Source organism: Mirounga angustirostris, unplaced genomic scaffold (genome assembly GCF_029215605.1).
Source record: "Mirounga angustirostris isolate CCGP_5_RB_7025 unplaced genomic scaffold, mMirAng1.0.hap1 SCAF_13, whole genome shotgun sequence".
In the NCBI taxonomy this organism is placed as follows: domain Eukaryota; kingdom Metazoa; phylum Chordata; class Mammalia; order Carnivora; family Phocidae; genus Mirounga; species Mirounga angustirostris.
Genome location: NW_026991721.1, coordinates 88514487 through 88532178, shown reverse-complemented (window position 1 = coordinate 88532178; position 17692 = coordinate 88514487). Strand labels below are relative to the sequence as shown.

The following is a 17692-nucleotide window of genomic DNA, read 5'->3' as shown; positions in this document are numbered from 1 at the left end:
AGCTGCGGGCCATCCCCAGCTCCTGAGACCCAGGCTGAGCCCGAGCCCAGAGCGCCCAGGGACCTGCCCTAACCCCTGCTCTGCAGCTGAGTGGAAGAGCGAGGGGCAGCTCTGGGAGAAAGCAAACTTCAGACCCATTATCCCCCAGCCCCACTCTCTGCTCTCAGAACAATTAAAGGTCTCTAATCCGGAATGAAAAGCCAACACTGGGCTCCTCTCGTCCCCCCCCCCGCCCCCCCGCCACTTCCTCTAATCGGGGCCATGGGCCCTGGCTCCTGTTTTCAATACAAATATTCAGTTAAACCTTCCTGGAGGTTCCAGTAATTGGGTCTCAAAGGGGGAGGTTCCCACAGAGAGCGTGAGACCTGGAGACAGTGAGGCCCAGGAGGTGCAGACAGAGCCTCAGGAGAGAGGGAGAGAAGGTAGAGAAAGACGCCCCCACACACACACCCCGAGGGGCTTCAGATTTGCCCTAACCGGCAAGAAATACTTTTCTAGAGCTCTGTGCCCACAGATTCTAGTTTCCTCTGAACTGGCCTGAAGAAAGGAGATGAATCTTCAGGAACAAGTGGGGACCTCCCCGCACCTGCTGTGACAGCATGAATTTCTGCACTCTGATGTCATAACAACATTCCCTGAGCCGTTCTGGGCCCCCAGGACCAAGGTCCTCTCTGGGTTAAAATCACGACACTACAGACCAGCTCCTCCTCCAAATCCTTGTAAGACTCCCTCGGCCTCTGATACACACTTCTGCTCGGCAGTTGCTTTTCTGGAGTACCTCAAAAGCAGAGGGAATTCTCCTATACCTGTGACGAAACTGAGACCCCAAGAGGGTTCAAGGTCACCCTGCAAGTTAGGGCCTGAGTCTGACCAGCCTCCAGGGCTCCCGGGGCCCTCCAGGTGATTTCCACCCCATGGGCTCCAATCAAGGATGGCGTGTGGGGAGGCTGGGGTTCCAGCCCGAGCCCCACGGCTGACCTGCTGTAACACAGAGGAAAGAAACTTCCCTCCTCTGACGACTTCCAGGAACCACCTCCATCAGAAACTTTTTCCTGCGAGTCCTGAGGGTAAAGACCTAAGATTCCAGGATTTAAGAAGGGAGACCCAGGACAAGGTGATTTTTAGAACATAGGGAGGAAGTGAGGGTTAGTGGTTTTTCTTTCCTCTTTTCTTTTTTTCTTTCTTTCTCTTTCTTTCTTTCTTTCTTTCTTTCTTTCTTTCTTTCTTTCTTTCTTTCTTTCTCTTTCTTTCTTTCTTTCTTTCTTTCTTTCCTTCCTTTTTTTTCTATTTTTGGTTCCATCTTAAGAAGTCAAGTTACCAGCCAGGCTGCGGGTGGGGGGAGGGGGGAGACTGAAGAAGGAGCCCAGCTGGCCCTCCTAATTACAAACCCTAAAGCCCTCTTGACAGATCTGCCTGACAGTGTGGGATTGACTCCTCTTATCCCAGTGCTGGCTGCACCTGGAGGTCTCTGCTCATGACCTCTAGACGAAGGACAAGGTTGACTGGAAAAGGAAGAGGGGAGGGGAGGGGCCAGGAGCCCCCTCGTCAGAGTGGAAGAGAGACAGACTCCTGGACAGCTGGCTGGGGCTGGTGGGGGGATCAGCATCCTGGGATGGGGCCACAGAAGGAATGGAGGGACCTGGGCGCTGGGGCCTCCACTGAAGGTAACTGTGGCTAGATTTCACTTAAACTTTTCTTGGTTTGATGGCTGTCTGGGACTTCTCCAAAGCCTCATCTATAAGACTGTCCCCAGGATGCTGGGTCAGCATCTCTGGATCCAGCAACCCCAAATTTCAGAAGGATTTGAGGGCTACAGTTCATCCCAAAGATGTTCAACCATTGTGACCAGAGCAGGCCCAAGGCCTCCAGCCAGGTGGGTAGAGGCTGGAGCGCCAGAGCCAGAAGTCAATGTGTGAAGTCTGGGGAGAAGGAGAGCAGATTGGGAGACGTTCCCCATGGCAGAGAGCCCAGGAGGCCGGGGCTGAGCCAGGAGCTTCAAGGGAGTCTGGCTTGGGGATTTACGAGTCTCTTGTTTCCATTAAAAAAAGACTCTAGGCCTCAAGTGCTCTGGAGAGGATCGTTATCCAGAGCCAAGACACAGGGTGGAAAGAAAGCTGGCTTTCTGCAGAGGCACTGTCCTGTCCCCTCTGGGACCAGATTCAGAGCTCCCTGACTCCTTGTCCCAGTCTGGGGCTTGGAACTTCTCTATCACTTGGGACAAAGGACATGCAGAAGAGAGGGAAAGGACCTTGAGCCCAAGAAGGAACTTCAAGTTCTTGAAAAGTGGCAGTGAGGGTCAGATGGGCTGAGGTTCTCAGCCCATCTGACTCAGGATGGGAGAAGTCACTATTTGTAACCTTCTGTCTCTCCAGGTTCATTTTTCTCAGTTGTTCCAGAAGCATCTCCTCTGTGACCCAAATGGTGCTGTCATTTCCCCTCTCTCTACAACTTCCTTTTGCTTTGTCCATGCTAGGATTTGGGTTTCCCATCAATCCTCTGGTTCAGATTCCACAGAAATCTCCATTTGGGCATCAGATTGTCAGGAAGATGCTGAACTCTCGGGTGGTCCACACGACATGCTAGGATTTGGGTTTCCCATCAATCCTTTGGTTCAGATTCCACAAAAATCTCCATTTGGGCATCGGATTGTCAGACAGGAAGATGCTGAACTCTCGGGTGGTCTGCACGAGCCATGCACAGGTGGATACAGACTGTGGCTGCCGCTGCTGATGTATCTTGTATTTGTTGTCTTCTTGCTATCGATTCTGCTTAGGGACAGTCCCAGAATGACTGGGACTCTAAGAGAAGAGATGAGAGAGGCCCCAGTGACTGGTGACATCAGGAAATGAACTATGTTAGTGGAGGGGAAGGAGCTCTCCTACGAGGCTCTAGACTAAAAGTGAGAAGAACATTGCTGGGATCTTAATGGGGGCGGGGAGAGGAGCAAGAAAGAGGGAAGTGATGATGCTGGGGTGAGCAGATTAAGAGGCTCCCAGCAATTAAGAGCAGATTAAGAGCTCCCAGTCCTATTAGATAAGGTGCAAATCCAGCAGAAGACCAGAACTATGGCACGAGATTGTCTTCAGTGGAATAAAAACACCCTGGAGATGTTTGAAATCCAGCTCATGATCAGCAAGTATGACCAACAGTAAGATATTTATAGGGATTTTTTTTTCTTTGTGACAGAGAAAAAGAATTGCAGGAGATAGAGATCCCCAAACTCCATCTGCATGCAGTGCCTCCACACCTTTATACATGGCAGTCATCTGCCTGCAATGTCCCTCCTCTCCTTTATGTACCTGTTCTTTGCTTCCCACTCTCCACTAAGTTCGGTGGTCCTTCTCTCTGCTCACAGGGTTATTGTGAGGATTCAGTGAATTGATTCATATAAAATACTTGGACAGAACTTGGAACACAACACTCCAAGATGAGTGATTATTATTATTATGCTACCACAATGCCCTGTGCATACCTCTGCACGGATTAGTGGGTTGGTAGTCATGTGCTTGTCTATTGCACCCACCTGACAGTGAGTTCTTGGCCAATAGGACCTAGGATAGGGCGCAGTTGAGAGCCTATTATATGCTAAGTGATCACTTAAATGTTGAATGAATATATAAATGAAAAAATGAATGCCTATGCACTTTCGAGATGTGTTATGAGCAAAACATGTGCCTGCCACCAGAGGTGGTCACATTCCCTTGGACATGTGTTCCTTCACCCCTCACCCACTGGTTCAGGCACTCAGCCAACAGCCTGTGGTCCACTCTCTTAGGAGAGAGTTCATTTTGCTTTTCTCCAAGGCAGCCAACATCAACAGCAACGTGGAGATGAAAAACAGACCAGGACCAATGAAAGCTGCTCCTTCTCCAGCTGAGGTTCCAACTGTTTTAATTCTGCTAATGAGACCCAGCTAGGAGTAATCAGGAAACATCTAAAATTAGCTGTTTTAATTTGAGCAAGAGGGAAAGGGACTCAGAAGGGGGCACAGTCTCTAATGGAGAGAGTGGGATCCCAAGAAACTCCAAAAAACCAGAGCAACATCTGGTGCTCCCGCACCCAAGAGAATGCCCAGGATGGACTTGGGATCTCCATGACTCAGCACTTATCCTCAGATTAGAACAATTCACTCATCAATTTTCCCAGAATCCATTGTGTTTCAAGTTAGAGGCCATGGCTACAACCTGGAAAATGTTAGCTGGAGTTTGGTTATGGGAGATGGTCTTCCAACCACTTTCTACTTCATCATTTTGCTTCTGCTTGGCCACCACTAAATGTTAGGCATACGGTAGGTGCCTCATTGCCTTTGTCAAACTTTTTTTATATCCTCTGAACCCCTAAGAGAAACTTATTGTCTACCATCGATTGAATAATCCATGAAACACTTACTGAGTACGTGTTATAAGCTACATACTGAGGTAAGGATGAGGGCTTCACACAAAGAGGAAAGAGACACAGTTGGGCCTGAAGAAGCTCAATCTGCTGGGGAGACTGAATGGAAATGAATGACCACATACCATGGGATGATCGCTATGTGGAAGTGATGTACGTCCCGGGAACAGTAGGAGCACAGGCAGAGAACGATCCAGGTCTGCCTAAGGGGGAATCAGAGGAAGATTTTATTTGGCACTTAGCATACAGTGCCTTGTGTTACTAGTTTTCTTTTTTTTTCCTTACTCTCCAGATATGAGCAACTTGCAGCCAAAGAATGTCTTCTGATCCTTTATATTCCCATCTTCACAGAACCTTTCACATAGTGCGAATCCAATAAATGTTTTTCATTGGTGATTGCCTAAGAATGTGGGCAAGTTGCATTAGAACAAATGGTGTCTGTTTTCAGTCCTCTGAGACTCTACAAAAATAAGTAGAAACTGTAGGGGAAAGCATTAGGATGAGGGCTCCTGGACCAACCAATGGATAACCCAGTGAGGTTGTAGGAGCTCCTTCTTTGAGATGCTACAAATACAGGAAAGTAGCTCGTATGTCCATGGCAATTTAGATCTGGTACCCCCTAGAACATGACAGTGAATTAGATGAACTTCCAAGGATTGGCCCCAAGGATTCTCTTGTGTCCACTTTTCCTTGCTTCGACTGCCCGTGGTTCTCAGCCTGGAACGCATGTGTCACCTGGAGAGCTTTTCCACCTTCCAGCAGTTTCCCTCTGGTCTTAGCTTAGGGAAGACATCCTTGCCTTGACCCCAAGACCCCCTCCAGGCATGCCAGCCTCCCCTTGGGCCCCTCTGCTATGCTCCCCACACTGTCCTTTTCTGTCCCTTCCCTCCTTGAGGCCTTCTACGAGGTTGTATCCTCTACCTGGAGAGTTCTTTCCCTTTCTCCCTGCCTGAGGAGTGCCCTCCCTCCTTCTCCAAGAGGCAGTAGATGTTAAGAGCTTTAGAGCAAGGGCACTTAGATTCAATCCCAGCTCCAGGACTGTATCTACTGTCTCGAGTGTGTCACATGCTGTCAAAGCCATAGTTTCTTTATCATGGCATTCATTCTATGCTTTTTTGGTTTGTTTTAGATGAAAATGAATGTCTCTGCCTGGGTTCCTAAAGCAGACCCCTGCCTGAAGCTTCCTTTATTCTTCCAGTATTTGGGGGTACAGGATCATCTCCAGCTTTCCCCAAACTGGGCGATTTACAGCTAGAGAGAATCGTGACTTCCTCTCTCTCTCCCCCATAAAAAAGCAGAAAGCAAGTTGGACATCAAAAGCCCCTTTAAAACCAACATTTTGATGACTTAAGAGTAAATGAATGAGAAACATACGGCTTAAATTTCCTTTATGATACACAAGGGCACTTTCTGGACTCACTTTCCATCGCTGCCAAGCTAATGATGAGAGGGGAAGCTGCCCAATCCTCACATCATCAACAGATGGCTCCCCATATTTGGAAAATTTTCACATGGCCAAGGAAGGAAACTGCCAGCTCCCCGACTCAGTTGTGTGCCTAGTGGTGCTCTTGCCTGCTTCTACGTCTCATCCCAGGCAGAAAGAAATTCTACACCCAGTGGCCCTGAGGCCCATGGCAGGAGGGAATGCCTTCCCTGAGCTGATAGCAGGCGTAGCAGGAAGAGCACAGGACCTCAGAAAGATCGGGAGGTTAGGGGCACCTGGGTGGCTCAGTTGGTTAAGCAGCTGCCTTCGGCTCAGGTCATGATCCTGGGGTCCTGGGATGGAGCCCCTCAATGGGCTCCCTGCTCAGCAGGGAGTCTGCTTCTCCCTCTCCCTCTGCCTGCCACTCCCCCTGCTGTGCTCTCTCTCTCTCTGTCAAATAAATAAATAAAATCTTTAAAAAAAGAAAAGACAGTCTCTTCAATAAATGGTGCTGGGCAAATTGGACAGCTATATACAGAAGAATGAAACTCGACCATTCTCTTACACCATACACAAAGCTAAACTCTGAATGGATGAAAGACCTCAATGTGAGACAGGAATCCATCAAAATCCTAGAGGAAATTCAAGTCAAAACCACATTGAGATACCACCCTACAGCAGTTAGAATGGCAAAAATGGACAAGGCAAGAAACAACAAATGTTGGAGAGGCTGTGGAGAAAGGGGAACCCTTTTACACTGTTGGTGGGAATGCAAGTTGGTACAGCCACTTTGGAAAACAGTGTGGAGATTCCTCAAAAAGTTAAAAATAGAGCTACCCTATGACCCAGCAATTGCACTACCAGGCATTTACCCCAAAGATACAGATGTAGTGATCCGAAGGGGCACATGCACCCCAATGTCCATAGCAGCAATGTCCACGATAGCCAAGCTGTGGAAGGAGCCGAGATGCCCTTCAACAGGTGAATGGATAAAGAAGATGTGGTCCATATATAAAATGGAATATTACTCAGCCATCAGAAAGGATGAATACCCAACATTTGCATTAACATGAATGGAACTAGCGGAGATTATGCTAAGTGAAATAAGTCAAGCAGAGAAAGTCAATTATCATATGGTTTCACTTATTTGTGGAACATAAAGAATAGCATGGAGGGCATTAGGAGAAGGAAGGGAAAATGAAGAGGGGGAAATCAGGAGGGGGAGACGAATCATGAAAGGCTGTGGACTCCGGGAAACAAACTGAGGGTTTTAGAGGGGAAGGAGGTGGGGGATGGGTGAGCCCAGTGATGGGTATTAAGGAGGGCACGTACTGCATGGAACGCTGGGTGTTATACGCAAATAATGAATCATGGATCACTACATCAAAAACTAATGATGTACTGTATGGTGACTAACATAATACAAAAAATTATAAAAAAAAAAAGATTCTCTCTGTCTCTCTGCCTCTGCCTCTCCCCACCTCTCTTTAAAAAAAAAAAAAAAAGAGGTTGGATCTCAGAGACCATTAAGAATAAAAAACTTGAATTAAAAAAAAAAAAGAAGATCGGGAGGCCTAGATGCTGGGCTGGATTTGCCACTGGCGAGGCTGTATGAAGTCCCTGAGCTGTCATTTTTCTCACTTGCAAGATGGAGATAGGATCCTGCGCTGTGCGCGATAGCGTTGTAAGGATAAATGAGATGACACACAATATCATGTCTGTCACCCAGCAAACAGTCAACACTGACTGACTCTGCAAGCAATACGAAGGTAAGGACACCGGAAGTCTTAACCAGTCTATGAGTATAGAAGTCAGCAGCTGGCTCCTTTGGTTCCCTTCTGGCGGGGGGAATCGAAACCCTGTCCGTAGATGGCAGGAGAGCCTGGGAGACTCAGCCCTTGTCCTGGCGCTGTGATCCCAGGGTGACCATTGTGGAGACGCTGAGCGCTGGTGGTGACTGCCCAGTGCAGTGACATCCTCCCTTCCCAAGGCCCAGCCTCTCTGTCAGGGTCACTGGTGCATGGCTGTACAGACTGTCATCTTTAAAACCCTTCCAGCACTGACACAAACGTATCCCCGAGTCACAGCAGGACAGAGCTAGCATAGCTGGAGGGTCTCAATTCCCCCCGCCAGAAGGGAACCAAAGGAGCCAGCTGCTGACTTCTATACTCATAGACTCAAGAAGAGACTCTTCTCCAGATACTCCACTGCATTTCCATGAGCAGGGCCATGCCCTGGTGGGCGCTGACCTGATGTCTATGGGCCCGCCCTTGCCACCAACATTTGGTGGTGGTGGAAACCAGTTGAAATGAACATCAAGCAAAGCCAAGCAAGGGCACGGGGGTGAGGTGGGGTGAGGGCTAGGGATTGACGGCATAAAATGATGAGTAGCTGCGGGGTCGGGTGGCTTAGGAAAGACTTGAAAGCTGCCTCTTCCTTCCGCCTCCAGCTACTGTTTTCAAAATCTGTTCACCGATAGACTAATAGGCTGCTCTGGGCCAGGCCAGGAGGGTCAGAGTGGAGAAAGTGACAGATAAGGCCCCTGCCTTCATGGAACTTCTGGTCTAGCAGAAGTCTGATGAGAGGGGGCGGAGCAAGATGGCGGAGGAGTAGGAGACCTGGATTTCGTCTCCTCTCAGGAATTCAGCTGGATAGGGATCAAACCATTCTGAACACCTACAAACCCAACAGGAGATCGAAGAAAGGAACAGCAACAACTCTCTGAACAGAAAAACGACCACTTTCTGGAAGGTAGGACGTGCGGAGAAGTGAATCCACGGCGATATATTCGGGAGGATAGACGGCGGGGGAGGGGCCTCCGTCGGCCGCTTCTGGCAAGTGATAGAGCCGCGGAGCACAAAATCGGAACTTTTAAAAGTCTGCTCCGCCGAGGGACGTCACTCTGGTGGCTAAGCGGGGGGTGGAACCCTCCGGGACAGTGTGGTCTCAGGACCCTTGGGGTTGCAGAAAGACCGGGGGTGCCTGAGTGTGGCAGAGCTCCCAGGTATCGGAGCCGGGAAGCCGGCTGCAGAGGCGGAGCCCAGGCGCGGGCCCTCAGCTCGGGGTGGCCATAAACCGTGATCCGCGGCACCGTCGGGCCCCTGCTCCTCCAGCAGGGACCCAACAAGCGGCAGATCCGGGGAGACTCACCTTCTTCCCCCGGGAGGAGCAGCGCGGGAGTGCACCGCAGGGATCTGCTGGGTTTGGAGACTCCACCCAGGGTCGGGTGCCAGAGATAGAAATGCGCGGTCACAGGCCGGGCGAGCACGGGGTGCGGCCGGAGAGCGGGGAGACTGACGGCCGGAGAGCGGGAGTGACTGACGGCTTTTCTCTGGGGGCTCACTGAGGAGTGGGGCCCCGAGTTCTCGGCTCCTCCGGGGCGGAGATTGGGAGGCCGCCATTTTCACTCTCGCCTCCAAAGCTGGACGGAAAGCTCGCAGGGAACAAAAGCCCCGGAGAGCAAACGCGAGCAGATTACTCAGCCGGGAGGGGGCAAGGGCGGGGCAATTCCGCTTCCGGCAGAGACATTTGGAAACCACGGCAACAGGCCCCTCCCCAGAAGATCAGCGAGAACAGCCAGCCAAGACCAAGTTTACCGGTCAATGAGAACGGCAGAACTCCAGTGCTAGGGGACTACTGCACATAGAATTCACGGCTTTTTTACCATGATTCTTTAGTCTTTCAAAGTTAATTTTTTTTAACTATCTTTTTTCTTTTTGAATTTTTCTTTTTCCCTTTTTCAACCAACATCTTATCAATCCCTTTTTTTAAAAAAAACATTTTTATTTTTCATTTTTAGAGTCATAGTCTATCCCTTCATAGTAGTTACCCATATTTTTGGCTTATATATATAAGTTGTTCTCTCTTTAAAATTTTGAGATAGTTTCTTCTAACAGATTAAAATATACCCTAAATCTCTAGTATATGGTGTTTTCTATTCCCCTGCCTGATCACATCCTCTCCCTTTTTTTTTCTTTTTTCTTTTTTTAAATCCTCTTCTTTCTTTTTTCAAACAACTTATCAATTCCTTTTATAAAATTTTTTATAATTTCCATCTTTACAGTCATATTCCATACCTTCATCATATCAACCCTTATTTTTGTACATATATAAGTTTTTCTTCCTTTAAAATTTTGGGAGGCACTTTCTTCTAAAAGACCAAAATACACCCCAAATCTAGTGTGTGGCACTGATCTATATACCAGCCTGATCATATTTGATCACATTCTGGTTTTTTTTTTTGTTGTTGTTGTTTTGTTTTGTTTGTTTTTGTTTTTATCTTTATCTTTATCTTTTTCTTTTTTTTCTTTTTCTTTTTTCTCTCTTTCCCTTTCTTTTCCCACTGCTTCAGGTCTTTTCTGATTCTTTAAAGTATATTTTCTGGGGACGTGGTTACTCTGCTAGCATTTTGTTCTCTCATTAATCTATTCTCCTCTGCACAAAATGACAAGACGGAAAAAATCACCTCAACAAAAAGAACAAGAGGTAGTACCGACTGCCAGGGACCTACTCAATACAGACATTAGTACGATGTCAGATCTAGAGTTCAGAATCATCACTTTAAAGATACTAGCTGGGCTTGAAAAAAATATGGAAGTTATTAGAGAAACCCTTTCTGGAGAAGTAAAAGACTAAACTCCAACCAAATAGAAATCAAAAAGGCTATTAATGAGGTGCAATAAAAAATGGGGGCGCTAACTGCTAGAATAAATGAGGCAGAAGAGAGAATCAGTAATATAGAAGATGAAATGATGGAAAATAAAGAAGCTGAGAAAAAGAGAGATAAACAACTACTGGATCACGAGGGCAGAATTCGAGAGATAAGCAATACCATAAGATGAAACAACATTAGAATAATTGGGATCCTAGAAGAAGAAGAAAGAGAGAGAGGGGAGAAGGTATAATGGAGCAAATTATAGCAGAGAACTTCCCTAATTTGGGGAAGGAAACAGGCATGAAAATCCCGGAAGCACAGAGAACCCCTCTCAAAATCAATAAAAATAGGTCAACACCCCGACATCTAATAGTAAAACTTATGAGTCTCAGAGACAAAGAGAAAATCCTGAAAGCAGCTCGGGAGAAGAGATATGTAACCTACAAGGGTAGAAACATTAGATTGGCAACAGACCTATCCACAGAGACCTGGCAGGCCAGAAAGGACTGGCAGGATATATTCAGAGCACTAAATGAGAAAAATATGCAGCCAAGAATACTCTATCCAGCTAGGCTGTCATTGAAAATTGAAGGAGAGATAAAAAGCTTCCAGGACAAACAAAAACTAAAGGAATTTGCAAACACAAAACCAGCCCTACAAGAAATCTTGAAAGGGGTCCTCTAAGCAAAGAGAAAGCCTAAAAGCAACATAGACCAGAAAGGAACACAGACAATATACAGTAACAGTCACCTTACAGGCAATACAGTGGCACTAAATTCCTATCTTTCAATAGTTACCCTGAATGTAAATGGGCTAAATGCCCCAATCAAAAGACACAGGCTATCAGATTGGATTAAAAAACAAGACCCATCGATATGCTGTCTGCAAGAGACTCATTTTAGACCCAAAGACACCCCCAGATTGAAAGTGAGGGGGTGGAAAACCATTTACCATGCTAATGGACACCAAAAGAAAGCTGGGGTGGCAATCCTTATATCAGACAAATTAGATTTTAAACCAAAGACTGTAATAAGAGATGAGGAAGGACATTATATCCTACTTAAAGGGTCTATCCAACAAGAAGATCTAACAATTGTAAATATCTATGTCCCTAACATGGGAGCAGCCAATTATATAAGGCAATTAATAACAAAAGCAAAGAAACACATCGACAACAATACAATAATAGTGGGGGACTTTAACACCCCCCTCACTGAAATGGACAGATCGTCTAAGCAAAAGATCAACAAGGAAATAAAGACTTTAAATGACACACTGGACCAAATGGACTTCACAGACATATTCAGAACATTCCACCCCAAAGCAACGGAATACACATTCTTCTCTAGTGCCCATGGAACATTCTCCAGAATCGATCACATCCTAGGTCATAAATCAGGTCTCAACCGGTACCAAAAGATTGGGATCATTCCCTGCCTATTTTCAGACCACAATGCTTTGAAACTAGAACTCAATCACAAGCGGAAAGTCAGAAAGAACCCAAATACATGGAGGCTAAAGAGCATCCTACTGAAGAATGAATGGGTCAACCAGGAAATTAAAGAAGAATTAAAAAAAATACATGGAAATCAATGAAAATGAAAACACAACTATTCAAAATCTTTGGGATGCAGCAAAGGCAGTCCTAAGAGGAAAGTATATAGCAATACAAGCCTTTCTCAAGAAACAAGAAAGGTCTCAAGTACACAACCTAACCCTCCACCTAAAGGAGCTGGAGAAAGAACAGCAAATAAAGCCTAAACCCAGCAGGAGAAGAGAAATAATAAAGATCAGAGCAGAAATCAATGAAATAGAAACTAAAAGAACAGTAGAACAGATCAACAAAACTAGGTGCTGGTTCTTTGAAAGAATTAACAAGATGGATAAACCCCTGGCCAGACTTATCAAAAAGAGAAGAGAAATGACCCAAATCAACAAAATCATGAATGAAAGAGGAGAGATCACAACCAACACCAAAGAAATACAAACAATTATAAGAACATATTATGAGCAACTCTATGCCAGCAAATTAGATAACCTGGAAGAAATGGATGCATTCCTAGAGATGTATCAACTACCAAAACTGAACCAGGATGAAATAGAAAACCTGAACAGACCTATAACCACTAAGGAAATTGAAGCAGTCATCAAAAATCTCCCAAAAAACAAAAGCCCAGGGCCAGATGGCTTCCCAGGGGAATTCTACCAAACATTTCAAGAAGAATTAATACCTATTCTTCTGAAACTGTTCCAAAAAATAGAAATGGAAGGAAAACTTCCAAACTCATTTTATGAGGCCAGCATTACCTTGATCCCAAAACCAGACAAAGACCCCATCAAAAAGGAGAATTACAGACCAATATCCCTGATGAACATGGATGCAAAAATTCTCACCAAAATACTAGCCAATAGGATCCAACAGTACATTAAAAGGATTATTCACCATGACCAAGTGGGATTTATCCCTGGGCTGCAAGGTTGGTTCAACATCCGCAAATCAATCAATGTGATACAATACATTAACAAAAGAAAGAACAAGAATCATACGATCCTCTCAATAGATGCAGAAAAAGCTTTTGACAAAGTACAGCATCCTTTCTTGATCAAACCTCTTCAGAGTATAGGGATAGAGGGTACATACCTCAATATCATAAAAGCCATCTATGAAAAACCTACAGCGAATATCATTCTCAATGGGGAAAAACTAAGAGCTTTCCCCCTAAGGTCAGGAACACGGCAGGGATGTCCACTATCACCACTGCTATTCAACATAGTATTGGAAGTCCTAGCCACAGCAATCAGACAACAAAAAGAAATTAAAGGCATCCAAATTGGCAAAGAAGAAGTCAAACTCTCACTCTTTGCAGATGATATGATACTTTATGTGGAAAACCCCAAAGACTCCACCCCAAAACTGCTAGAACTCATACAGGAATTCAGTAAAGTGGCAGGATATAAAATCAATGCACAGAAGTCAGTAGCATTCCTATACACCAACAACAAGACAGAAGAAAGAGAAATTAAGGAGTCGATCCCATTTACAATTGCACCCAAAACCATAAGATACCTAGGAATAAATCTAACCAAAGAGACAAAGGATCTGTACTCAGAAAACTATAAAATACTCATGAAAGAAATTGAGGAAGACACAAAGAAATGGAAAAGCGTTCCATGCTCATGGATTGGAAGAACAAATATTGTGAAGATGTCAATGCTACCTAGAGCAATCTACACATTCAATGCAATCCCCATCAAAATATCGTCCACTTTTTTCAAAGAAATGGAACAAATAATCCTAAAATTTGTATGGAACCAGAAAAGACCCCGCATAGCCAGAGGAATGTTGAAAAAGAAAAGCAAAGCTGGCGGCATCACAATTCCGGACTTCAAGCTCTATTACAAAGCTGTCATCATCAAGACAGTATGGTACTGGCACAAAAACAGACACATAGATCAATGGAACAGAATAGAGAGCCCAGAAATGGACCCTCAACTCTATGGTCAACTCATCTTTGACAAAGCAGGAAAGAATGTCCAATGGAACAAAGACAGTCTCTTCAACAAATGGTGTTGGGAAAATTGGACAGCCACATGCAGAAGAATGAAACTGGGCCATTTCCTTACACCACACACAAAAATAGACTCCAAATGGTTGAAAGACCTCAATGTGAGAGAGGAGTCCATCAAAATCCTAAAGGAGAACACAGGCAGCAACCTCTTTGACCTCAGCCGAAGCAACTTCTTCCTAGAAACATCGCCAAAGGCAAGGGAAGCAAGGGCAAGAATGAACTATTGGGACTTCATCAAGATAAAAAGCTTTTGCAAAGCAAAGGAAACAGTCAACAAAACCAAAAGACAACCGACAGAATGGGAGAAGATATTTGCAAATGACATATCAGATAAAGGGCTAGTATCCAAAATCTATAAAGAACTCATCAAACTCAACACCCAAAGAACAAAGAATCCAATCAAGAAATGGGCAGAAGACATGAACAGACATTTTTCCAAAGAAGACATCCAAATGGCCAACAGACACATGAAAAAGTGCTCAATATCGCTCGGCATCAGGGAAATCCAAATCAAAACCTCAATGAGATACCACCTCACACCAGTCAGAATGGCTAAAATTAACAAGTCGGGAAACGACAGATGTTGGCGGGGATGCGGAGAAAGGGGAACCCTCCTACACTGTTGGTGGGAATGCAAGCTGGTGCAGCCACTCTGGAAAACTGTATGGAGGTTCCTCAAAAAGTTGAAAATAGAGCTACCCTATGATCCAGCAATTGCACTACTGGGTATTTACCCCAAAGATACAAAAGTAGGGATCCGAAGGGGTACGTGCACCCCGATGTTTATAGCAGCAATGTCCACAATAGCCAAACTGTGGAAAGAGCCAAGATGTCCATCGACAGATGAATGGATGAAGAAGAAGTGGTATATATATACAATGGAATATTATGCAGCCATCAAAAGGAATGAGATCTTGCCATTGGCAACGACGTGGATGGAACTGGAGGGTATTATGTTGAGCGAAATAAGTCAAACAGAGAAAGACATGTATCATATGATCTCACTGATATGAGGAATTCTTAATCTCAGGAAACAAACTGAGGGTTGCTGGAGTGGGGGGTGGGGTGGGAGGGATGGGGTGACTGGGTGATAGACACTGGGGAGGGTATGTGCTCTGGTAAGCGCTGTGAATTGTGCAAGACTGTTGAATCTCAGATCTGTACCTCTGAAACAAATAATGCAATATATGTTAAGAAAAAAAAAGAAGAAGAAGAAGAAGGTAGCGGGAGGGGAAGAATGAAGCGGGGGAAATCAGAGGGGTAGACGAACCATGAGAGACGATGGACTCTGAAAAACAAACAGGGTTCTAGAGGGGAGGGGGGTGGGAGGATGGGTTAGCCTGGTGGTGGGTACTGAGGAGGGCACATTCTGCATGGAGCACTGGGTGTTATGCACAAACAATGAATCATGGAACACTTCATCTAAAACTAATGATGCAATGTATGGGGATTAACATAAGAATTAAAAAAAAAAGAAGTCTTATGAGAAACTGAGTCACTACAGGGGTGCTAAGATGGAGGAGAAGGGCGGGGTGCTCCAGGAACACAGGCCAACTGGACTTAATGGGCCTGGGTAACCAGGGAAGGCTTTCTAGATGTGGTGATGTTGAAGGTGAGACTGAAGGGTCAATAGGGGTTTGCTAGGCAAAGGGCTATGGAAGGGTGAGGCTGGGAGGAGGAGGCTGGGTGTGTTAAGAGCCGTCTAGGTAAAGGGAAATGTATGTGCAAAGGCCCTGGTCAATGCACTGACTTTGAGAGATTTTTTTTTTTTCATTTTTCATTTTTTTTGGCTTCCTTTTGCCTCCGTGCATTTTCAGGTTTGCAGATGGATACAGCTGTATATGTAAATATCTGAGTTATTCTCCATGGAGTTCCTGGGTCCCTTGCAAACTGGTATATGTGGCAAAATACAGTTGGAATAGACGATGTCACCTCACTTCACATACTAGAATTTTCACTCTGACACTGGGAGATCCCTACTTACATATGCTTCTTCATGTTTATTGTCCCCCCATGTAGTATTGTCCCTACATCGTTCCTTCTGTAATTAAATGAATGATTTGGATGAAAACATAGGGTTGTGCACTGTAGTAGTTAAAAGCATGTGTTAGAATCAGATAGATGAGTTCAAATCCCTTTTGCACAATGTATTAACTCTTGACCTTGGGAAAAGGAATTAGTCTCTCTAATCCTCAGTTGCTCTATGTGGAAAATGGAGTGAATAAGAATGCCTACCGCGTAAGTTGTCGTGAGGATTAAGGGGAAATTTCTATGTAAAGTGATCAGACTAGTGCTGGTATGTGCTGAGTCCACAGTGTGTATTGGCTATTTTGGAGAGAGAGACTCTTAGATGAGGCTGAGAACAACCGAAAACTCCTTCGTCAAGAAAATCCAGATCTCAGTAGGTTGGACCTAGAGGGCAAATCAGGCAAGATAAAAGTTAATAGAAATAAATACAAGATCCTGAATTGGATCTCTTTCTCTTTCTTACACACACACACCCCCACACACACCATACCCACCACACCACACACACACCACATACCACATACACACCACACACATAACACACACACACAGGGAGACCAGCAGAACATTCTGCCTATGTCTGTGGTACCATGGCAATCAAAAAGTCTCCATCTTCAAGGTGATCCTCTGGTGCTCAGCTGCCAGACCCACCCCCAGCTACTGGGAATGTGGGGCACCCTGTCCCTCACCGGCGACTGCCCCACTCAAGGTTGTGCTTCCTCCCCAGGGGGTGGCCTAATGTGGGGAAAGAAGGGCCTGGCCATCTTGCCACATCAGGAGCAACTCTGAAGGACTATCCCAGCTCCAGAGAGCCTTGTGGGACCAGATGAGGTGATAATGGGATCGGCTTCCCTCTACTCAATCCCACTGTTCTCATTTTCTTACCGGGATGTCTCGCCATTAGAGTCTGGCCCGTGGTTGAATGCAGACAAGCAAGCAGGCAACTGTCATAGTGGACAGAGCTAGAAATAGGGTGCAGAGTGCAATGGAAGTGCCTAGGAGGTGCACCTAATCCACATTTGGGGGGTCAAGGAGGCTTCCCAGGAGAGTTATTCTGAACTGAGATCCAACATGGAGCATGGCCAGGATGGGGAAAATGATTTTGAACCTCCAGCCTGTCCTAAATGGAAGAGGAAAGACCCAGGCTCTTTATTGTGAGCCCAAGGCTGGGTAGAAGTTCTCAGGGGAGTGGCCCCCCTCCGCCTGGGCTCCTCTGGGCCTCCCGGGTCTCTACCCAAAGCCAGTGTGGACAGGGGGCCTTGTTTGCAACTGCCAACACCACCAGCTCCTCCAAGTGCCCCAGGACAGGGAGAAGGCTTACTCTTTGAGGATTTAGTTTTCCTGTCCCCAACCCCCACCCCATCCTAAGTGAGGCTGAGCTCAGAGATTAAAAACTCATTCCCTTACAGGAAATGAAGAGCTGTTGCCAGGACCGCCCAGCCGAGAAAATATGAACAAGATGCTTCATGCCGCCAATGAACTCCCAACTCTTACAGCTCCAGGGAAGGCAGGGAGATGGGCCACTGTCCCAGGCACTCCCATATTTGTTCTCAGCTGGGCTTCACCCTGAGTGTGGGAAGTCCCTGGCTGTGGTTGCTAGAATGTCCTGGCTCCCATGGCTATAAA

General features: G+C 45.9%; 1 long non-coding RNA gene across 1 annotated transcript; it reads right to left on the bottom strand.

Moving 5' to 3' along the window:
* Positions 1 to 253: 253 nt before the first annotated feature.
* Positions 254 to 9463, bottom strand: LOC135362411 (uncharacterized). Its single transcript, XR_010407043.1, has 3 exons — positions 8966 to 9463; positions 4518 to 4595; positions 254 to 2798 (listed from the first exon to the last, which is right to left on the bottom strand). It is a non-coding gene; the product is annotated as an uncharacterized LOC135362411 (long non-coding RNA).
* Between the last annotated feature and the right edge of the window lie 8229 nt (positions 9464 to 17692).